Genomic DNA, 25,575 nt, shown 5'->3' on the forward strand with positions numbered 1-25,575 from the left:
CAGGGCAGCGAGCCCCGGCTGGGGCTCAGCTCTCCCCCCCCAGGCGGCCAGAGCGCAGGGCAGCGAGCCCCAGCAGGGGCTCGCCGCTCTCCCCCCGGCGGCCGGGGGGAGGGCGGCAAGCCCTGCTGTGGCCCCGCTCTCCCCGGCGGCCGGAGCGCCACGCCGCCGCCCCCCTCCAGGTGCCGCCCCAAGCACCAGCTTGGGTGCCTGGTGCCTGGAGCCGGCCCTGCTTTAGAGCCTTGCCCATCACAACTCTATTCCATTGATCCAATGTTCATTTTCTTTGCCAGCAGGGATGAGAAAGTATGCCAGTCTCCATAGCTAATTCTATTTCTTGACCTCTCTACTCGACCACCAGCAAGAGTGCTCATGAATGAAAATCGTTAATGGTTTTTCCCAGCGTGGACACTTGTCCACCAAGAACTAGCTTGAGTCCACCGGACTCCTTTCACTGCTAAACAATCATTGGATTGCAACCAAATTTCACTCCCATTCAGTCATCAGCTGGAGCTGAACCACTACCTTAGAGGTGAAAGACTCTATAACTTACTTCCAATCTCGAGAGACATGCAGTCTCAAACTCCTTCCACTTGTCACAAGAATGGAATTATATTGTACTATTTCCTGTTCTCATTACAATCTTTATCGCACACAGAAGACAGGGTTTTAATACCCAGCAGTATCTATGAAAGACAATTCCACGCTGCACTAGTTAATCTTTGCAGCATTCTGTACACTGACTGTTCATTTCCACTTCTTTCTCAGGCCACAGAGGCTGAGGAGCCAGCAATGATGAGCCTATCAAATTAGAGAACATCGAAAAGGTCACCGTGGCACAGTTTCCTGTTCCACAGACTATATGATTCATTTAAATTCTGGCACCTAATTTTGGTAACTGAGATTGTAATGCAAGCAGGAGATGAACAATATGAATTTGTTCTCATGACAAGGATAGTAATGAGAACAGAAAACGGTACACGCACTCCCAAGTCTCATTAGAGTTTTAAATCTGCTGTCTTATGGCCTGCCTAAGGTACTATAATGGTGGGTACAACACTTTATATCACCAAACCTGTGTGTTTTGTTTGTTTGGTTTTTTTTTTTAAAGAATATAATTTCTCAACTCATGGTTTAATTCAAATGCTGAAGGAATTCTCAAATATTGATTATAATTTTGGTAAAGAATAAAACATTTTAAGAAGGAAGATTGGCTTATCCATGAGATTTAGAACAACTCATTCCATTTATATAACCTCTACCATCTGGAAAGGTGCTGGAGTACTATAGAAACTGTGATTATAGGAATCAGGTCACCTACCACAAAAATGCAACCACCTATGGCTTAAACTCAAGAGCCCATCTGTAGTGCAAACCAGTTTTTAGGAACAGGAAATTAACATCAGTGTTGTAATTCCTGTAGGGCCAGATCCTGCAATATTTATTCCCACTGAAGTCAAATAAACACATTATAAGAAACTAAATAGATCAGGGTGAAACTATTGATTCATCGATTTTAAGGCCAGAAGGGATATTGTCTCCCTAAATCAGAAGTATATTAAATCCCTAAGTCAAAGTACATTATGTCAACAGTTATCTTTATTAACCACACTTGTGATCTCAAAAAAATGATAGCAGTTTTATTTGACAAGAACTATTTTACATAAAATCATGTTGCCTGGCATTAATTATGCCACCATCCTTTAATTCTTTTTACAGATTGCATACCAGCCTTCACTGATTTAACTGCTTTATAGTTACCTCGTTCATCCTATTTTCCTGATTGAAATAATGGCACAATATTTTTTTCTAGTTCCCTGGCGTGATAGTGAGGTTCCTTTCTAAAGGGTCCACAGTTGTTTGCAAACAACTCACCTCAGACCTGACAAATTCACTACACCAAACATGTCTTGCAGGCTATTTACCCACAAAGACTAACATGTAAATTATCCCCAGAAAGCTTCTGATTTATCAAGACTCATATCACTGTGAGATGTATACGCAAGTAATGTTTAAGGAATATTGTAACTATATGGAAAATATGCTATATGGACTTGGTGTAGAGGTTTGTCACCAAGGGATATTATTTCTCAATGATGGCCCATTTGAGCAAGACAGATTTATCATTCCACTTAATTAGGTGGTGATGTAGTGCAAGGCTCAGTAATCTAGCCTTGCTACAGCCCAAGACTATCAATGGAAAACCATCAGAGACAACTGCAAACAACCAAAACCACTTGTAGGTAAAAAAGGAACATTACAACAGAGACTCACACTATTTATGAATAAAGACAAAATATTATTCAATATAACACAAGGGAAGAAGCACTATAGAACCATTCACTGAGGAGACATCTTGAGGGGCAAGGGAGTTCTCATGAAAAATTGGATCCTGGCTCCTGTGAAGCCAGCCAGATTGAACTTTAGGGGGGCGGGGAACCTTTTGTTTTGTATTGTAACCATTGGTTTCCATAATTTTCTCTTGTTTCTAATACAATTTCTATCCTTTCTTAAAAGAAAAGGAGGTTTGTTTATTACAAGTGCTGTGTGTTATCTAGGAATGGGGGTTTAAGGTAAAATTAGTAAACTGAGGTAGAGTGGTTCCTTGGGGGCAGAGGATCTGGGAATTCTGTGTGTAGCCAGTGACAGGTGTTGTATATCACTGGGGAAGCTTCAAAGGGACTCAGGGACTGGGGTGCACCTATCGTTAACCTACAAGGCAGATAGGGCTGGCACAGCCCAGAGAAGAGTGCATGAGTGACTGAAAGACTGGTGGTGGTAGGAAGCTGATACCTAGCTAGACAGGCAAGACTTCCTCATGCTGGAGGCAAACGGTAACAAGTTGACTCAAGAGTTCTGGGTACCCTGAGAACTGTCACACCCAGAACTCTGGCAGTGTCCCAAGATTTATTTAAAATGATACAGTGATCTTCTCAGCCAGTTCTTTTATTACTCTTGGGTGCACATTATCAAGTCCTACCAATTTAAAAATGTTTAACTTTAATAGCAGCTGTTTAGCTGTTTAATAGCAACCCTAGTTACTGATGTCATAAAAAGTATTTCCGTATCAGTGTAAGATACAAATACATCAATCTGCTTCTTTCCAAATACAGAACAGAAATATTTATTGAATGTGCTGACTTTTCTGCATAATGATTGACAGTTTTACCATCCTTATCTATCAGAGCTATCACCTTGTTAGAATTTTGTTTGCTCCTGATATATTTGAAGCAATTGATTTTTATTGTCCTTAACCCTATTGACCATAGATTTGTAAAGGATACCTTCAGCTTTCTTTATCAACTGTATGTATTTTCTATAGGTTGATTTGTGTTAATTGCTATTAACTTCTCTATTTTTCCAATTTTTTAATTTTACGGTCACTTCCTCTCCATCAGGATGTTGTTGTTGGTTTGTTTTATCCTAAAAAAATCCTTCCTGTGTGACTGTGGAACGGTGTATTTCTTTAGCACCTAACCCGGTATTCAAAATGGAGCCTTTCACCTTTTAGAAAGTGACTCCCCTCCCCTAATGGCAACCTGTATGCTATCCTGGCAGCAACTAATCCAGCATCTATGGCAGGAGAAGCCAAGTGGTGCCACTCACTAGGAACTTATCAGTCACACCTAATTCTACAAAAAATGGAGTAAACTGCAACTCCCTTTGTTTTCAACATGGGAGTGTGGCCCACAGATACTATAGTTCCCAGCATGAACTATTCCATCCTGAGATGTGTGGTCCGGCTGGGGTTGTGGTTACCAGTGAATTGCACAAGATGACTGCAAATAAGAGTGGATCATGAGCCAACTGGCCACGTTGTGGGCTACATTTTGAACAGTAATATTCCAGACAGATACAACATCACTATTAAATAACCCATAGAAGACTCAATAAATCTGGGTTAAAATATCGCTGTACCTCCTGTGCCTTCCAATGATAAGCCCTCTGAGGCAGGGACCATCTATACGTTTAGCACAGTTTGCCTACTCAGCAGCACATTGTACAGGGATGGTGCTATATACATAATGCTGAATAGCAAACAAATTGGAAAACAAACACAGTCACATAAGAAGAAATTAATTCACACAGATAAGCAGTGTCTTCAAGGATGCTATTTATCTGGACAATGTCCCTTTACAGTTTAAAAAAGCCTCTGCTCATCCATCTCTGTGTCATCTCATTGAGTTGTCTCTTGCAGGGACAGCGCTCCCCCCCCCCCCCACTGATCGACAAGATAAATTACACGGGGCAATGCCAGCGCAGTGAACGTAAGTTTCACTGGCCATGGTAAGGGAAGTAACTGCATTTTCCAGGTAGTGCATCATTGCCGTATAGGGTTTCCTTTTCTTTGAACAACAAGATATTTGACCATCTCCAGCAATAGTCTGAACAGTAGACTCTGGGTGAACTCCTGGCCCCACTGAGGTCAATGACAAAGCTCCCATTGCCTTCATTGAAGCCAGTATTTCACCACCTGGATGTAGGAGGAAAGAGATGGGAAGTAGTCAGAAATGCTGAGCTGGGAAGGGGGAGAATTATTATTGTAAAGATATTTCAAAGGAGACATGACAAACTTAAATGAGCATGTTCACCAATATGAGTAAATCTAGAAGGTGAATTGATAAGAAAAATGGAATCTATTTTTATGCAACTGTCCCTACTAATAAAGAAAATACAGAAAATAGGGTATCTGAGCAGAATTGTTTTTAAGGCATCATTAAAATCATAACTAAAACTGGTACACGTGTAAGCTACAGAATCATCATAATGAAAATTACTTGTTTTGCCAAGTATAATTATTATTCTGTGCCTGAATTTAGAAGACAAACAAATGCAAAGGACAAGAAAGGAATGCAGACCAAAATAATAACGATCTAAAGAAGCTTATGGATCCATGGGATTGTTTGTTTAACCATCGGGTGTACAGAATATACCACATCGTGTTCATGAAGTGTCTTAGTTACCTGCTAACTTGAGAGTTGGCAATGGCTTGCTGTGGAAGAAATAGTAATCATAATGGCAAAAGACCTTGCTTTACCTCCAGGACTTAATGGCAAGTAACTACAATAAAATACTCCACATACCTGTCGCTTGGTGACTCCCCTCCATGTGCAAAGAGATTGACTCTACTTAGTGATGGTCCTTGTCCTGCAGAAATTCAGGCTCTGCACCTGCAATGGGAACAGGTAGCTCCTGAGCTTTGGTTGGCTCTTCAGTTATTAGCTGGGTGCTATACATTAAAAATATTCTTCATAACATTTTTTTTTTCATTTTTAAACTAAGAAGTGAATCATTCTGATTTTTGTCCGATCTGAGTAATGTATTTAGTGCTATCTGCCTAGTTACCTATATGGCTCCCGTCACTGCAACAGAACAAACATGAATGAATTTCTCGTCACAACACCCCTCTGAGGTAGGAAAGTGAGATGATCCCTTTGTATGGAGAGGGAACTGAGGCACAGAGAGAAACTACTGGCCCGTTGTCACATGGGGAGTCTGTGACAGAGCTAAGAATTGAACCTACTAGATCTTCTAAATTCCAATCCAGTGTCTTAATCACAAAACAAACTCTCTCATTCATAGATTCCCAGATTCTAAGGCCAGAAGGGAGGAATGTGACCATCTGCTCTGACCTTCTGCATAACACAGCCCATAGAACTTCCCTAAAATAATTCTTGCTTGAACTAGAATAAATATTTTAGAAAAAACATTGAATCTTGATATATATATAAAATTCCAGTAATAGAGAATCCACCACAGCCTTTGGTAAATTTTTTCAAGGATTAATTGTCCTCACTGACATAAAAGTTGCTGTATTATCATCCATGGAGAGTGAAGTCTTTTGTTATTCATAGGAGAGGTAGGCCACAAGAAGCACCAGGGCAAACTTCCCATATACACATCTCCATCAGTGTTCCTCATCCCTGCCCATTCCATCTTTGGCCCTGCTGAAACAGCCATCAAAGATACAAAACAATGCCAACTATAGTGGGCTTTTACTCTGGATGGACAACTCTGGACTGAGATAATTAACTTCTTCCATTTAGACAGTCATTAGAAAGTAGCAACCAAACAGTTGGTTGATGACCAAGGTAGATAACCAAACAATCAGCAGAAAGTAGCTAGAATTGGACACCCATAGCATGAGATGGATTACAACCAGGTTCTTGTGGCTCCTTCTCCGGTAGCATAAAGTAGCAGAAAGCCCGTGGATTTGGCTAACTGGAGGTGTTTTGGGGGAAAAGCAGTGTAGCCAGATCATTGTTGCACTCTGACTATTGTCAGCAGGCTGTTGCAACCAAGTGTAATTTAGAGCTGCCATGGGGCTACTCTAAATTGTATTAGGTGCTGAACTGGCCCATGGTCACCCTGTTGATTGGAGAAGAACAAAGGTGGCTGAAAGCTATCCTCCCATTCCTCACCTACAACTAGCAAAGCTTTGGCACAGTTAATGAACTAGCTTTTAGATTTTCTCAGTGAGCCAGGTTCTCCACTCACACCCCTTATACGCAGGTAAAATTTCACTGACACAACTTTCATAAGTGCTTATATGGCCCCCATCACCATAACATCTAATCACTTCACAATGCCCTTGTGAAATAGGGAAGTGTAATTATTCCCATTTTACAGAAGGGGGAATTGAGGCACAGAAAGACTTAATGTCTTGCTCAGGTTCACACAGGAAGTCTGTGGCAGAGCAGGAAATTGAACCTAGGTCTCCTAAGTCCTAGGCTATTGTCCTAAGCAATGGACCATCCTTCCTCTCTATTCACAATGGTGTCAGTGATAGGAGAATCAGGACTGATTTACACAGGGCCCAACCCCTCTGAAATCATTGTGATTATGAAGGATGTGTAATTTAGTGCAAAATTTAGACTCCTTGCAAGTGAAGGCAAGTTTTATACCCTGTTCCCCTACTGTGTTATTCCACTGAAATCAATGGATTTCCACTGCTATCAAACTGGAATAACACAGTCAAGGCTTAGTCCCTAGGTATGGTGTCAGCTCCATCCAACATGCCATAACAACTCATTCCTGAATGGTTTCATCCTCTATATCCTAGAGCAGTTGTTCTCAAAAAGGGGTATGTGTACCCCTGGGGGTACACAGAGCTTTTGCAGGGGGTACATCAACTCATCTAGATATTTGCCTAATTTTACAACAGGCTACATAAAAAGAACTAAGTCCGTACAAATTAAAATTTCATACAGACAATGACTTGTTTATATTGCTCTACATACTGTACACTGAAATGTAAGTACAATATTTATATTCCAATTGATTTATTTTACAATGAAATGGTAAAAATGAGGAAGTCAACCATTTTTCAGTAACAGGGGGCTGTGACACTTTTGTATTTTTATGTCTGATTTTGTAAGCAAGTAGTTTTTAAATGAGGTGAAATGTGGGGTACGCAAGACAAATCAGCCTCCTGAAATGGGTACAGTCATCTGGAAAGGTTGAGAGCCACTGTGCTAGAACCTAGAGCAGGGATCGGCAACCTTTGGCACACGGCTTGCCAGGGTAAGCACCCTGGCTGGCCAGGCCGGTTTGTTTACCTGCCGCGTCCGCAGGTTTAGGCGATCACGGTGCCCACTGGCCGCGGTTCACCGCTCCAGGCCAATGGGGGCAGCAGGAAACGGCGGCCAGCAAACCCCTCGCTTCCCGCTCCCTCCATTGGCCTGGAACAATGAACCGCGGCCAGTGGGAGCCACGATCAGCCGAACCTGCGGATGCGGCAGGTAAACAAACCGGCCCGGCCCGCCAGGGTGCTTACCCTGGCAAGCCGCGTGCCAAAGGTTGCCGATCCCTGGCCTACAGACAGCCATAGAGAGCAGATCAGCATTAATCATTTCCTCAAAGACAACGTAATGAAGCGATACCCCTGACGTGAGTTAAACAACTGATAGAAACCACCTATGTGAAGAAGTCTCCCCAGTATTAGACAGGCAGGTATAGAATTGTCAAACATCGCATCTTGCTTATCATGACCTTGCACCTAGATTAGTCATTTGCACCTGAGCAAAGTGAATGTAAAATGCCATCAATTCAGATTTCTCCAGTCACACAGGTGGTAGCATTTTACCCCAGTGTAACTGACCGCACAAGTGGAGAATCAGACTTTAAGGGCTAATGCCATCTTTCTCTATTACCTAAAAGACAATTTGAAGAAAGGAACAAAACAATTCATTTTTAATAATTTAAGAACCATTCTAAACAGTCCTGCAGTGGTTTAACTTCCCCCTCCTCAACTCTCTGTGTTTCAGCCATATGCTAAAAACTCCAGCTTCATTGATGCCTTTCTTAATTGCCTTTTCCATTACTAAAGAGTCTCTCTATAAACATTACTGTACACTGCTAGGACTCAAAATCTCAAGCCCCATGCTGGGTAATTCCACTACCTGTTTATTATATATGATTAGAGAATGCAACAGTGACTTTGAAGTGCTATAAAGCCTTGACAACACAAATATATTACCTCTCTCCTCAATTTCTGAGCACATACAGAGTCAATGCTGTAATTTTCTTAATCATCTTAGACCTTCTTTGTTTCTCTCTCTACAGCAGTGATTATGATTTTCCCAAAGAACTAAGAAACACTGGTTTTATTGTCAAGCTAAAAATTATTTTCCCGTGCAGAAAAATTGTGGCAAAAGAATAGTAACAACAGGTAAGGAACAGTACAAATATATTCTCTTCTATGTACATGACGGTACTGTATTTTGTAAGAAACAATTAATCAGTCCAGCATGTCAGAGAAAACACAACCACACATAAAAAATAGTGAATTATGCAGGAATACTCAGGATAATGTAGGATTCAGCACAAACTTCTAGTGAAGTCTGAGATCATTTACTGTTATCTATTTTACAGGACTCAGAAATGTGAAGGCAAGTTTACAAACATAGAGAACAAAACATAGGATCCAATCCCTGAAATTCTTACAGTGTAAAGACCTGATTCTTATGTACAGTATGGCCACTTTACACCATTCTGGCATTAAACAGCTCATAGACATAACACATGTAAAATAGAAGTTTCCCTGGTATTAGACATGCAGTTGTAGAATTGTCAAACATCGCATCACGGCCTTGCACCTTGATTAGTCATTTACACGTTGCATCATAGTGGGGCCTTAAGGTGAATATAAATGTAATTTACGTCACTTTAAGGCCACTTTACGCTGCCAGGGTGATGTAAAGGGAGCTTAGTGTAAATGAGAATCAGGCCCTAAGGCCTCCATCCTGCAATTGGATCTGCATGGATAGAACTCTGTGCTGGAAGAGGACCCAGATAACGGCAATGGGACTCCACATGGGGGTAAGGGTGAACCTACATGGGTCAGATTGCATGATCGGGGCCTAAATAAAGACGTAATAAATGCATACAAAAGAAACGGGGAGGGGCAAGAAGGACAAGGTTCAGACAACAAGACCAGATGAGTGTTTAGAGAGTAATGGACAGCAATTTATCAGACATTGAAGAAACATAAGAAATCCAAGTGGTGACGTTCCTAAACAAGGCCAGTGTACAACCTTCTACTGAGTCCATGCCGAGTCTGTGTCCACATACCTGCCAGTATACTGACACCTTTCCATTCGTGCTAGAAGAGGTACCAACATGAATATAGTAGTCTCCGTCTTCTCAGGCTGTGGCCATTTTGCCCTGCAGTTGATAACAAATTGTTTCTGGTAGTCATTGCTCAGATGTTGGAGATTCTCTGTCCAGACTCCACTGCTGCATTTGTCAGCATGTTGTCTTATAGCTGCCATGGTAGAAACAAACGAGGCCCCAAAGACTCTTAAAAGGAGGTAGAGTTACACTCCCAGGCCTGGGGGCTCTTTAAAACTGGAGGGTTTTATTAAAACTATTGTCAGAGTCTGGCAAATACACACAGAGTTTACACAAGCCACACTGCTGGAGGAGCACCAAAATCTTCTGACCCTACCTGGTCACCAAGAGCTATGTCCCTTTAGCCACTTCAGCATAGTTCTATATCTTAAAGGGACAGTGCACAGTAAAATATAGTCCTAGAATTGCACCCACTTATACAAAAAAAGTTAATTTTTATGAAAATACACTGACTATCTAATTCATGAGTGTTACACTATGACAACATTTTCCTACAAAATGTCATTTACCGCATAGACAGTATTGTACCCATATTTATGAAGTTGAGGATGACTCTAGGTGGTATGTAAGATACTGTCCATGAAGAGTGATTCAATCATAGACTTTAAGGCGTGAAGGGACCATCAAGATAATCTAGTCTGACCTCCTGCACATGACAGACCACCCAATTTCACCCACCCACTTCTGTCACAGGCACATAACCTCTGACAGAGTTACTGAAGCCCTCACATCTTGATTTAAAGATTTCAAGTCCACCATTTACTCCAATTCAAAACAGCAAGTGACCCATGTCCCATGCACCAGAGGAAGGCGAACCCCCGCCCCCTTTACCCCCCGAGATTCTAATAGCAGTCATGGATGGACCATATACCATTGTAGGCAGCCTCATCACACTATCCCCGCCACAAGCGTATCAAGCTCAGTCTTAAAATAAGTTAGGTTTTTTGCCCCCACTACACCTCCTGAAAGGCTGTTCCAGAATTTCATTCCTCTAATGGTTAGAAATTTTTATCTAATTTCAAGTCTAAATTTGTTGATGGACAGTTTATATCCATTTGTTCTTGTGCCAACATTTGTCCTTAGCTTAAATAACTCCTCCCCCTCCCTGGTGTTTATCCTTCTGATGTATTGATAGAGAACAATAATATCTCCCCTCAGCCTTCATTTTGTTACGCTTCACAAGCTAAGATCTAAGTCTCTTCTTGTCAGGTAGGTTCTCCATTCCTCTGATTGTCCTAGTAGCCTTTCTCTGCACCCGTTACAGTTTGAATTCATCTTTCTTAAGCATGGAAGACCAGAACTGCAGACAGTATTCCAGATGAAGTCACACCAGTGCCTTGTATAATTACAATAATCCTTCCCTATCTCTACTGGAAATACCTTGCCCATTGCATCCTAGGATTGCATTAACCTTTTTTCATAACAGCATCACATTCATGGCTCATAGTCAACCTGTGATCAACCAATACTCCCAGGTCTTTCTCCTCCTCTGTTGCTTCCAACTGATAAATCTCCAGGTTACAGAAAAAAATATTGTTGTTAGTCCCTAGGTGCATAACCTTGCATTAGCATTATTAAATTTCATCCCCTTTCTACTACTCCAGTTTTCAAGGTTGTCCAGATCTTCTTGTATGATATTTCAGTCCTCCTCTGTTTTGGCAATACCTCCTAACTTTGTGTTATCTGCAAATTAGCACACTCCCACTTTTGTGCCAGAATCATTAATGAAATAAGACTGGTCCCAAGACCAATGTGATCTCTAAAGAACCTCCCCCCACTGACAGTTCACCTTTTAGCATGACAGGTTGTAGTCTCCCAGTTAACCACTTCCTTACCCACCTTTCAGTTCTTGTATTAATCCCCATCTTCTCCAGTTTTTCTAATAATTTCCCATGTGGAACTGTACCAAATGGTTCACTGAAATCCAGGTAAATTAGATCTACTGCATTTCCTTTGTCTAGAAAATGAGTTATCTTTTCAAAGAAAAAAATCAAATTGGTCTTTCACAATCTATCTTTTGTAAAACCATGATGTATTTTATCCCATTTGCTGTTTACCGCTATATCCTTAACAATTCTCTCTTTCAAAGTTTGTTCTAAGACCTTGCATAGAACTGAGGTCAAACTAATGGGCCTGCAGTTTGCCAGGTCACTTTTTTTTCCTTTCTTAAATATAGGTATTATATTTGCAATTCTTCAGTCCAGTACAACTCCTTGCTATTGGGCTAGCAATTTCATGTGCCAATTCCTTTAATATTCTTGTATGGAGATTATCCAGGCCCCCCAATTTGGCCCCATTAAGCTGTTTGAGTTTGGCTTCCATCTCAGATGTGGTAATTTCTACCTCCATATCCTCATTCTCATTAGCCACCCTGCTACTGTCCCCACGTTCCTCAATACTCTTATTAAAAACTGAGGCAAAGTGTTAGTTTAGGTGTTGGGCCGTACCTAGATTAACTTTATTCTCCTTCCCATCGTCAGTGCTTTGTGGTCCAACTTCTTTCCTTGTTTTCTTTTTATTCATATTGTGAATGAACCTTTTACTATTGGTTTTAATTTCTTTTGCATGGTCCAGTTTTGCTTTGTTTTTTGGAGTTCTCACTTTCCCCCTACACTTTCTGCACTGGTGTATAGACATCTTAATTGTTTCTGCTTCGCTTCACCCAGATTTCTTGACCGATTAGGTACACTCATTTTATTGCCATTATCACCTACCTGACTGTTATTGTCAGGTATTAGCACTATCTTTTCCCTTGTTGACCATTCTTCTACCCTCTCTCCATCTACCTTTCTCCATCGCTGTATCCTCTTTTACTTGATTTTCCTCTTGCTCAATACTAGAATCAGGTACCGAGATTACATGAGCGTCTCCTAGACATCTCCCCTGAATTCCCAGTTTAAAGCTCTTAAACTGATTAAAGCTCTTTTAATCAGTTGCGTTAACTTCCACCCCAGAAATCTATTTTCCTCCCTACTCAGGTGGAGTCCATCCCATGAGAACAGTCGGTGAATGCCTCCCAATAACTGAACATCCCAAAGTCCTCCTTATAGCACCACTGCCTGAGCTTGCTACTGTAGTAATCTTATCTTGCCTTCGCTCTCCTCCTATCGGGACAGGTAGAATCCCATTAAACATTACCTGAGGCTCCATTTCTTTAAGCGTCTTCCACAGTGAAGCTCTTCTTTGTCTTGATGCCCAGCAAAAACTTGACAATTGTTAGGCTGCCCATGTGCTAAGACCACTGCCTATTATGCTGATCAGTACTGTCACATTATTTCCTTGTACTCCACAGTCAGTCCGTCTTGTACTCAGCTTGTAAGGTCTTAGAGAAAGGGACCATCTTTTTCTTCTGTGCTAGTACAGTGCCTAACATAATGGGTCCATGACTAGGGCTCCTAGGTATTACAGTAATACAAATAATAATAATCCTCAGCAGCAGCGATGGGCTGGTCCACACTAACCCCCCAGTTCGAACTAAGATACGCAACTTCAGCTACGTGAATAACGTAGCTGAAGTCGAAGTACCTTAGTTCGAACTACAAGGTACTTACCGTGGGTCCACACGCGGCAGGCAGGCTCCCCCATCGACTCCGCGTACTCCTCTCGCAGAGCAGGAGTACCGGCGTCGACGGCGAGCACTTCCGGGATCGATTTATCGCGTCTAGACAAGATGCGATAAATCGATCCCAGAAGATCGATTGCTTACCGCCGAACCCGGAGGTAAGTATAGACGTACCTTGTGTTTTGATTCCAAGTGCAGAATCTCACTAACCTGAACAACAGCATACAGTCGGTACTTGGCAGTTTTGGTCAACTTTACAATGGTTGATCAATGATGTGAGTCCTCCTTTCTCATCCCTTCAGTAGTCTCCTCTCTCTCTGTCTTCAAACCACCTCGATACTCTACAGATGAGATCTTTCTCCTTCACATATCCTACAGCATATTGTTCTCATCACCATATCTAAGCACTGACCAGGTAAATCATGACATCTGCAGCCACCTTCCTGTATATAGCAACTTCACAAATTCTCCATTTCCTTGTAGATCTCGGCTTCTTTGCCAATACCAAAAGTTCTCTTTTCTTCTGCTATTATTTATAGCTCTTATAGCTCTTTACAGCTTTTGTGGGTTTTTTGTTTTTGTTTTGGGGGTTTTTTTTGGTAAAAAAGGCTGTGTTTTATTGTGTTCAAGGCTGATGCTAAATGCATTGGAATTAATGCCGCTCATCAGATGACAAACTGCACCTCCTTAACATAACAATGTCATCTGTTCTAGGGTCAGGACTAGTGGTGAAGAGAAAGAGAGATAACGGAATGACTTCAGCTTACGTGACCCCCATAGACAAGTGAAATTATATGAACATCTTGTCATGACTTCCTTTATTCCATATTATATAGTAGATAGCTGAGGAGTTAATATCTGACTGTAATCCAGTTAAGAGGTATTACATCCATCTATCCTGTCTACTATGAATTCTGAGGTTCCATTTTGCGTAACATACCTACCATTCTTTTGCATCTACTCTTTTTATGCAACATTTTAAAATCTTCTGAAAGTTAAAATATTAATTTATGGCCTGATCCCACACTGCTACGGTCAATTGAGTTTAGTGGGAACAGGACAGAGAACTTAATTAGCAACTAAACTTTCCTTTGAAGAGATGTCAGGGTATTAGCTGTGCTAAACTTTCATATTGAAAAATCAAAGCCTGGCAAAATTTGTCTGACTATGGCTTTCAGTCAGTTCTGAAACTCAAGCCAATTTCAAATCTTCCTGCTAACTTGGGCCAAGTTTCAAAGAGGCCTAGACCAATTTATGTTAAGGGCTGAAATGATGAGGAAAGGTTGCTTTTGCATTACCTCAAGCAAAACTAACTAAAAAGTTGACAGTTTCAGCTGAATTTTGCTTCGGGTTTGTGATCTTTATAGTTCATATCACACTGAGATGAATAAGTGGTAGAGGGCTGAATTGCAATCTTTACCACTGCCAAAGTTTCCCTGAAGACATTTTTTTTCTGCCAATCAATGCTTATTCCAAACACAAAAACATTGTTTCAAAAACCCAGTTAAGGTTGCTAAGGAAACTGCACTGTTGTCACTCTCACATCATTTACAAAACCCGTACACTTAAAAGCAAGGAAATGAATAGTTAAAGGTATCATACATCTTACATTGTTAACACAATGAACAAACATATTTTTCTTCTCAAGAATAAAGAAAGGCAGGGCACCTATTAAGCTAAAGACCAATCTCTCTTAGCTGTCAGCTATGGAAACAACCTTATGTTCTTTCTAAGTCTCAACCGGCCAATAGAGAGCAATATATTCACAAACATTTAGGGTAACATTTTAAGAAGTGCCTGCTAACTCCAGGATCCTTGATTTTTTGGGCGCCCAGCTTGAGACATCTAGGACTTGATTTTTTCAGCGATTCTGAGCATCTGCACCTCCCGTTAACTTCAGCTGGAATTATGAGTGTTCAGTATCTCTGAAAATTAGGCCAAAAGTGTCTCAAACTGAGCACCCAAATTTTGACATTAGAGCCCACTTTAGAAAATAGCGAATGTTGTCCACAATCATGTTCCTATGTAAATTGATGGCAAAAAAAAAAATCCCAATGACATCAAGAACAGCACATTTATGCCCACATCTCCAACTGGAATCCATGCAAACAGGATTGGTTCAAACTTTGCAAAAACATTCTCTTTCACCTTTCTGGTGAATTTAGACACAATTCTGAGTCTAAACCAATTCTCCAAACCAAAGCTCTAGGGAGAAGATTAAAATGCGGCTATTAAATGGAAGCTAGTGGCTTCTCCAAAATTAACCCTAAGGAATATCTGCCATCTTCAACCTCTCTCTCTCTCTTTATATCTGCTCCTCCAGCTCTCAAATTCTTGCTGACTTTTTCAAGCAGATGATTGATAAGAATTCATCTGAGCTTCCTCCAACAATACCTGCCCCTTTCCTCCGCTATCCGGTCTCTGACTGAGGTGTCTTGCTTATTTCTTTTTACTTCCAACTGCCCTCCACTCGTCCCCTTGGCCCCATTCTGTCGTAGGTGCTGACCATTTTTGCTACTGCTCTCTTCTCCTCCTTGCCTCTAGATCCTGCTGCCTTCATTGAATCATGCTTTTTATCCTCATGCCTAAAAGACTGAGCATTGACTCCAACTTTTGTCCCCAACTACTGTCTTATCTCCCTTTCGCCTCTACGTTCTTTCAACAGCTTGTAAGAAGCCGGTGCTCTCAAACTGCTCCAAATAAAGTCTACTCCCATTGTCTATGGTCAGACATACTACCTTTCCTGGTGTTTGACTTTACTGGTAACTCACATAATAACAATGAACCATAGATTTCAGCCAGAACTTTCTTCCCCAGCCTGGATATTCTTAGGATTTCCTGCATGACCTCCCTAGCTATACTCAATTCCTTCCAACCAGAGTCACACACCTTTCTAGAGTTAACACGATCCACCTGTAATAATGAACTTACTCAGTCACTTCATGAAGGTTTTAATTCCTATTAAGAGTCTGGGTCAATGACAGCAGAACCTTCTAACCCTATGCAAAGTCACAGATCATGCCTCATGTTATAGGCCATAAATGGCCCTGCCTCCTCTTCCTTGCTTTTAGCCACTTCCTGGATCCCCAATAATCTGAGGAGTATTTAAAATGTGACTCTTCTTTTGTGTGCATACAAATCTCCTCCTCTCTGGCCTCATTGAGACCCACAGCATTGCCTTCAAACCCATCCCGAAAGCAAGTGTTAGAATTATCTTCTTCATCCACAGATCAAACTACATCACTCTCCTCTTCAGATACTTAGTCTGTCTCCCCCTTGCTCAACATATCCAGTTCAAATACCCTGTCCTCGCTTCTTCTTCAAATATATTGTCCTACTCTGCACAGCTTCTTCACGATTTACCTCTTGGCTCCCAATTCCTAACATGTCCCCTCAGGCCCTTCACTGTCTTTCTCCTGTCTGCATACCTTCTTGTTGCATCCAATTAATGCAGGGGTTCTCAAACTGGGGGTCGGGACCCCTCAGGAGGTTGCGAGGTTATTACATGGGGAGTCGTGAGCTGTCAACCTCCACCCCAAACCTCGCTTTGCCGCCAGCATTTATAATGGTGTTAAATATATAAAAACGTGTTTTTAATTTATAAGGGGGGTTGCACTCAGAGACTTGCTATGTGAAAGGGGTCACCAGTAATAAAGTTTGAGAGCCATTGAATTAATGGAACATCTTTCCAATCTTAGCAGGTTGGGCAGGGGAGGATCAAATGGGTCACATGGTCATCATTGGCTGACTGGGCCCCTTGTCCCTTACGTAAACAAAGGACTGTGGCTATTAGTGGAATGATCCAGCCCTTAGCAATAACTAGGCTCCTCCTATGAGCTGGGCTGGGTTTCCTCTCCATTCCTTCCAACCCATTTAGTCTCTTAGTTGGGCCCCAAACTCCCTTGCTCTCAGCTTACTCTGCAGCTTTTCCAAACTGGCCAGCCAAGATCCTCTCCCTGTGTCAGACTGCTCACCATAAGGATAAGGATAAAAATAGGGCGTGTAAGAAAATAACATAGGAACTACAGAGAGAGGGGAAGAGGAACTGGATCCCCTCCTCCACACACACATAAGCACAATGCTGACTTGGGGTACAGAGGAGCGAGGAGAATAAAAACACCACAGTATTTGGAGGCTGCTGGCAAAATGTGGATACCCGAGTAAGATGGGCAATATTTTTGGATGACTCCGGGGAGGCATGACAGGATGCATCTGTGCAGTTAGAATGACATTGCACATGCAGGGGATATCATCACTTTTCTTTGCTACAAGGTTACATGAAGCAACTTGTGAGCTACCCTTGGAAATAAAAAATAGATGTTGCTCAGACTAATTTGTTAATTTATCCCATTTGCATGCATCAACAAAGGTGTCAAAGGCCCTTGTTAGAGAAGTACACATTGTGCACTTGTAGCCCACTCAGAGCAAGACCTGTAGATAATTACATCTCATTATGCAGCAGCCTATGTGAACTCTGGCTTCTCAATTAGCATTGCAAAGACCAATATTACTCACCAATCATGCCAAATAAACAGTATATTGAACCAAACATTGGGGGTCAATGGTACAATGCTAAAGAGAGCGATATAACTTACCTACCTTGGAAGTATCCTCATTAATAAGGCTCTTATAGAGATGTGAAAGTCACATATAAAAAAAGCCCCAAACAACCTTTTTTGAAGGTTTGGCTGATGTTTGCAGTAGTGTGTGAAAGAAAAATGGCATTTGTATTTGCACAAAGACCACGTAGTCGAGCTTTCCGCCCTATTATATGGAACTGAGATATGGACTTGCTATCAAGGTCAGATGAGGCACATTAGATCACACATGGGCATAACGTAGGAAGGAAAAATAGTCAAAAACAGTATTGCTGATGAGGATGCAATCAATATTGACTGGACTATAAATACCAACGCAATTGATCTCTGATGAGTTGGCTGATGGAAAGAGAACACAAGCTCAGAGGAATTTAAAATTTTTTAAAAACATTTGCTTGAGAAATACAATAATAGTAATACAGCACATTGGGAAACTATACCTATCATACTAACTGAACACGAGGGATAAATAACAGCTGTTTGAAAATGAAAATGGCACAAAGTGCCAAAACTCCATCAAAAACTACAGTCATGTCCAGTGTATCAGCCTCAGCAGCAGAAACAAGTCTGCCCGACCTGCAACAGAAGTTGACAGATAAATTTATAAGCTGTAAGCTACAACACCTGCAGTAATTGGTTATAAAGTGGTAACTGTCACCTGATCTGTAGCTAAATTGAGGATATTGGTAGATAGTATGTCCCTCCCACCAGAAGTGGCCAGGGTGTTTAAAAAGACCTGCATACCTAACAATTCAAAGTAGTCATAAGACTCCAGCTTGGAGAATGAGGATAAGTGAAATTATACTCTCAGGGTGTTCAACGTCTGCCTCAAATGTCATTTTGCCAGATTGAATCTTGACATGTGGATGTATCGTTGAATGAGCGATCCATAGTACTTTACATTCATTCACTCTAGATTAGTTTCATCAATGCAGATGTAGTACAAAACTGTCTAAAAGGCAACGTAGCTGTCAATATCGATGTATTTAGTAGAGGAAAGTCAATGGAAGTATGTGAGATGTTAGTGGCTAGTCTCCATGGCCTAGATCCACAATGGTATTTCAGCTTCTAACGTCCACTGATTTCAGTGGACGTTAGGAGCTGAAATACCTTTGGGGAACTAGACCAAGTACTGCTCTTTACAAACAGGTATCTTTTATACATTACAGTGGAATAGAAGGATAGTTTTGTGGTTAAGACTGGGACTTAGAAGATCTGGGTCAGTTGCTGACTCTATATAGCCTTGGATAAATCACTAGTTTCTTTTTGCCTCAGTTCCTTACCACCCCATTCCTATGGTCTGTCTCTTCTATTTAGACTGTAAATTCTTCAGGAAAGGGCTGTCTCTCAATATGTATATATGCAGCACCTACTGCAATGACACCCTCATCTTGGGTGGGATACCTACGTGCTACTGTAATATAAATCCTATAGCAACACCTAGGCATTATGGGAAGCAGAACTTATATAGGGATTTAGTTGTCTATCTTTTTGTTGTTGTTGCCTGGTTACTATATTGTACATCAGGCCTTTTGTATTGTTGGAATAGAGCTTTTTTCTTTTTTAATATTTGCCTTTAAGAGCAGTTTAACAAGATTTTCATGGTATTTTCAGTAGACAGACTCTGATTATACATGTACCATCTTCACAGAAGACTTTCCGGTTGCCGTACAATTAAGTACTTTGAAATGATCAATAATTAAGAGCATTTAAGAGCAGCAATGAACATATCCCTTCAACCTAAATGTAAATGTCAGCATGGACTGGGACATTCTGAATAAGTAAGGAGAAATGTGGTCATAACTGCAAAATGCTCTGGATCAGTAAAGTCTATTGTGTAATTATTCACAGTACTTGCTAATCAAATAAGTGGCAAAGTCCCACCCCTAGACCCCAGAGGTGAAGACTACACCTCCTTTGACAGGTTTGCAGGTTTTCCACAGAGTGTCAATAAAACTTTGCATAGTTCTTTGTGGTATGGGCAATGCCTCATTTCTTGCAATTTGAGGAGCTTGCCATATGTTTTAACTGAGTACATCTTCTGCTTCCTTTTAGTTCTGGTACAAGGTGCTAGAAACTTATCTCAACCTATATGCCACATGCCTACCTGATCATTGTGATGCTGGAAGACCAGGTGCCAGCTCATGCCGCGCCCCCTTAGCCTTACCGAACACTGACAAATGCATAGCTGGAACCCAGTCTAGCTCACCTGTGAGTTAATATTGTTAAAATAGGTATTAAAGTTATAAAAATGTGTTTATTGTTTTGACTCTATGAGATGTTTGTAACTTGCTGCGTGCATTAATCTTACTTACAATATCTGTATCCCATATTATAAGGTAATATTCAAATGGTTTGCTCCGTGACTATGGAAGTGTTTGCTCTGAAATTATAAACCCCACAATCAGGAGAGAAGTATTAACAAGTGTGAAATACTAGCTTACCACAAGAGGTGTCACCTCCTGCTGAGCAAAAGAAGGCTCATAGGCATCAGATGAACATCAGTGGACAAAAGACTTTTGTTGATTGCTCCCCCCACACCCGTGAAGAGGAGATGTGCATAAGTACTCATCCCATCAGCTTGAACTTTAGGGAAAGGGAACAAAAATCGCTACCAAGACGAAATTGTTATCTTTATTCTGCTTGACCTATGAGGGGCAAAGACTTCTAAGCACAAGCAAGGGATCCCCAGTTGTTTAGTTTTGATTAGCCCTAAAGGCCAGATAGATCTTGCATATTACAGCAGCATAGGTTATCTTTTGAAACCTAAGACTGTAACTCATTTGTGTATAGTATCAGAGGGGTAGCCGTGTTAGTCTGGATCTGTAAAAAGCAACAGAGAGTCCTGTGGCACCTTTAAGACTAATAGATGTATTGGAGCATACGCTTTCGTGGGTGAATGCCCACTTCGTCGGATGCATGTCATCTGACGAAGTGGGCATTCACCCACGAAAGCTTATGCTCCAATACATCTGTTAGTCTTCAAGGTGCCACAGGACTCTCTGTTGCTCATTTGTGTATGTTTACCTGCTTTAACTATGTAAATAATGCTCATTTCTTTTCCTTCATAAATACATTTTTAGTTATTTTATTATAAAAGATTGGCTACAAATGTTGTCTTTGGTTTGAGATCTGAGTTGCAACTGATCTGGGGTAAATGACTGGTCCTTTGGGACTGGGAATAACCTGAATATTTTTGTGATTTTTGGTGGAAGGGACCATCTACCTCAAAGGCAAGCTTGCCTGAGTGGCAAGATAGATGGGAGTTCCCAAGGGGACTGTCTGTGACTCTATGTTACAGCACTGGAGGAGATCACACTTGATGCTTGGTGTGATCTAAGTATAGAACTCACAGTCTGTTTGGGGTTTGTGCCCTGCTTCTTAACTGTCTGCTCTGAGATTGGTACTCATGTCTGTGAGCCATGCCGGATGGCTTGACAATCATCTTGAAGGGCAGTGATGAGTGATTGAAACATGTCACAGGATTTGAGATGTAACCGTTTTCAATTTTGCATGATTTTTGGAATATTTTTTACAAAATGCATATCCACATTTTGAGTTTACTAAAGACTACGTTTTCTTACTGAACACCAGGTTTTCCATAAATGCAAGTTTCAATAATGAATTTGGTTAAAACATCAATAAAATACTGATTAAAAAAGTGTCACGAGAAATCTCACAAAAGAAAAGAAAATGTGACGTGACTGAGTCTTTCTTGCTGATGCAGACAATTGCTCACTAAACACTGCCCATCAGCTCAGTTCACAGAAATGATTAAAAAGCTCATGACAAATGTAAATTCAGATTCAAATTCAGAGAGTCAGCTCAACCCAGGCTTTGTGAAATGCTGAATATTTCGGGCTATATTTGGGCTGTTCTGCACAACCCTATTAAATTTACATTTTATGTGGTGCCCATTAATCATACGAGCACAGTCTTAAGTAACTCAGACTTGTGACATAATGGATTCCTTTCCAACACCTTGGGTGAGCAATCAAACAGAGATTGACTTTCTTCATTTAGTCAAATAGATTTATCTAAGCCATGTTTCAAATGAGTAGATTAAGTAGGGTAATGCTTATTTTCTAAGTCTGTGGCAAAAGCTGTTTAATAGGACTGTTACTTTGATTTTAGAGTAAGAATTACCATTAAAGAACTGGACTCCTTCCTTTGTAGTTTTTGTTATAATGATCTAGACTCTCTTATCTCCCTGTAAGCAATTGAATGTATTACTACTACTGTGTCATCTTTGCAATAAAATACATTCCTGGACAAAAGAGACAAAGAGCCTCCCATAAGAGGCTGTTTATGCACCTCGGAATTTGCAGTAATGAGGATAGTGAACAAATGTCCTTTTGTTATTATGTCATGGAAAAGATTTTCATGAAGGATTAATTCATTAAAAACAACAAAGGAACATATCTACTTTTCTTATTCATAATTAATTATGGGAGGACAAAGGTTTTGTGCAGTGGAGGAGTGCAATTAGCTTGCTGCAGGAAACTTAACCACTCCATTGCATCCTTTAAATATAGTGTGAAAGCTAACTAGGATGTATAACCACCACTGCCCTCAGCTGGATGGAATCAGAACTGCTCAACTATGTGTCAAAGACCTTATTATGTGAGCAGAGGTCTAGATTGTGACTCTCCATAGTACAACTCACAGGAGGGGGCACAGGGGAGGAAAACAGTAAAGTTTCACTTTGTTTCCACTAAATTCTTACATGGGAGGAGATGAGGTTAGTCTAGATTCAAACTCAAAGTATTCTTTTATAGGAATTGTTTAGTCTCAGACCAGAGTTGAATTTTTAAATGGCACTGAATCATTTCTGATATTCTGCATGGACAAAAAGGGTATATTCTTAAAGAAAACAAATATAATGCTTTCTTGTGCTTGGATAATTATAGCATTAGTTAGTTCTCCTTAGACTATATCTTTGCTATGAATTTAGCTCTCCATGAAGAGTGTTTTTGAAATAGCTGAAGAAATTTTGTTCACAAATAACGTTAAAAGTGAATGAAAATGACACAATAGCCATGCTCAGTGTGATAGAGGCAGTGTGGTCTAGCGGGCTGAGCATACAGCTAATAGTCACAAGTTCCTGGACTCTAATCCTAGTTCTACCATTGACTCACTGGTCATTGATGAGACCTGTGCAGATAATTGGGTTCTGCCAAGGGTACAAAGCCCCAAGGCCGCATCTCTACTTCTGTGGCTCTTCCCAGCCACCTGCCAGTTCAGCTCCAGTGAAGCCAGGTTTCCATTCAGAAGTTAGTACTAATTCAGTACTAACTTATGGGAGGATTCACTCTGGGCTTGGTGGGGAACAATGCATATCCCCACTGCCTTACCACAGCCATCCTCTTGCTGATGTTCTTCCTCTCCCCGACTTGAAGTCTGGAGCTCCATACAGAACAGTTTGTGAGGTGTGGGGCAATGAGGGAGGTGGATAATTGCCACAGCCACATAGGCAGTGGACTCACTTTGTGTAGATGTAGGAGAAGCGATCAGACCCTTGGTCATTAACAAGAAGGACCTTAAATCCAAAGAGCTCCAAAATTTTACAAATGATGGATCAGATTCCAGCCCCAGATTAATCAATGGGTCCACACAATTACTTCAAAGATCAAAAATTGAACACATACATCCTTTTGCACTTCCCACCCTGCCTGGTCAACCAGAGACCCAATTTGTTGACCTTCAGAACATTCTGCAAGAAGTAAGCTTTCTCTGGGAACAGAGGAGGGCCCGAGTCTGTTTGAGGGGATGAACATGTCTTTGGGTATTGATGTCACACAGAACATCTGTTCTTCCCTGTAATTCTAGTAAGTTCTGGGAGCAGGATGATTTGTGGAGGTGTGAGGTTGTTGGTGATGTGTCCATTTGTGGTCTTTCAGTGCATCAAATTTTATCATTTTAATATTTTTGTGTTGTGCCCAGAACTTTCTAATTGCACGTGTGTAAAATAAATGGGATTCACCCACTGCTGAAAGGTGTTTGTCTTTGGGATGGAAGGAGGCAGCACAACACCACCATGTTCAAATACAGGATTGAAAGTGTCTCCTGCAATTTTTTTGATCTGTTTTTATTAGGATAATGTAATTTCCCAGTTGGTTCCTGCAAGGTGCTGAGAAACTCCTGGATATGCTCAGCATTGTACAGGACAGAGCCCATGTAGAAGACATTGAGTGGGGGATTACACGTCCGACCACGGAAGATAGCACTACTGACATCACGGTGCCTCCTAACACCACACTGTTCGGCATTGCTGTCTCTGGTCAGAGCGTGGCACCTACTCTGTCACCAGCACCAATTATTGCTCTACCCAGACTTTTTTTTCAGGTCTCCTTTCCAATCACTAACCAGGTCCAACGCCACTTAGTTATTGAGATCTGACAAGGTTGTATGTCTTTTGCAAAACTGCTGTTCGGAAACAGCAGCTGAAACAGGTTTTGGAAACAGGGAGGTATAACAATAACTGACATACATACCTGCCTTATCTCAAAGCACTCCTTAAACTTTAGATGAAGGAATCACTTCAACGACTGCTAAAATGCAGATATTTCTGGAGTGGAACACAACAAATGTTTGACAGAACGTAGTAACAGAATACAACAATTTAGCACTGGAATTTATGAAGAATACCATGTTCTGGTATGCATAAATCCTCAGCTGCATAAATCAACAAATCTATGGAGTTATTCCAATTTACACCAGTGGAAGGTCTGGTCCCCCATCTTCTGTTGAAACTGCAGATGTGCTGAAATGTAATAACTGAATTCCGGACTGTGGGATGGTACTTGAAGTGCATTCATTTGAAGATAGGGCTTACCCTTGAAATGAACAAGACAGTATGTAGATTTTGTAAAAAATATGAAAACAGCTGCTCTTGCGGGTAGAAGCTATGTCTGGAGGACATACTGTATGATAAGGGATGAGCAATGAGCAGATAGCTTGGAGGACAAAGTTTAAAAGAGCTCATTGTTCTTTGCATTAGTCTTGTAAAGAAGCTGTTGATGCAGAAGCAACATGATATTGAAGAAAGTCTTTTAGATTTGAATAGTAGTTGAGGTATGGCTAAGGGTTATATACATCCTATTAGTACAGTACACAATCGGTGAATTGAAGCAAACACGTGAGCCTGAATGACCATCAAGGGTTAAAAGACATCACCACTATAAATGTTTGACGTGAGGTTAGCTTTAAATTGTACGTCTATTTTCCTTCTATATTGGGTAATTCTAAGGAACTCTCTTCATTGCAGTACCTGAGCTCCAGTTCATGTATAGTTAGTTTAATAGGCCGTCTAGCCTAGCAATGAGCTACCCTTAAAGGCTTTGGAAGAGAGGCTGTGGCGGTACAAGTTTCCCCTTCCCAAGTCAACAATGCACCATTTAAACAGCTTTCACATGTGCAGCGCTGGCAATCCCGATTGGAAGGGAGAACACGCCTAGTTCACCAGGCGCTATGCTAAAACAAACATTATGTGACGTTAACCTTCAATGTGAAAATGTGGTCACAAAGATCATAAACGGCTTTGCCCTACAGTCCCCACACAATCGTCATGGGGGATAATTGTAGAGCACGCCTGCCCAAATAAATAACACAGGGCCACCAACATGATAGGGAGACTTATTAATAAGCTAATTACATCCTTAACAGTGAAGTGCTCATATACCACTGTGATGGGCATGTAATGTAAACCTGGAGAGAGAACACACAGCCTTAACCACAGTGCAAATATATGAATTAGAAATGACCCCACCCCCTGAATCTGGACCC

Source organism: Terrapene carolina, unplaced genomic scaffold (genome assembly GCF_002925995.2).
Source record: "Terrapene carolina triunguis isolate 2854851 unplaced genomic scaffold, T_m_triunguis-2.0 Scaffold97, whole genome shotgun sequence".
Lineage (NCBI taxonomy): Eukaryota > Metazoa > Chordata > Testudines > Emydidae > Terrapene > Terrapene triunguis.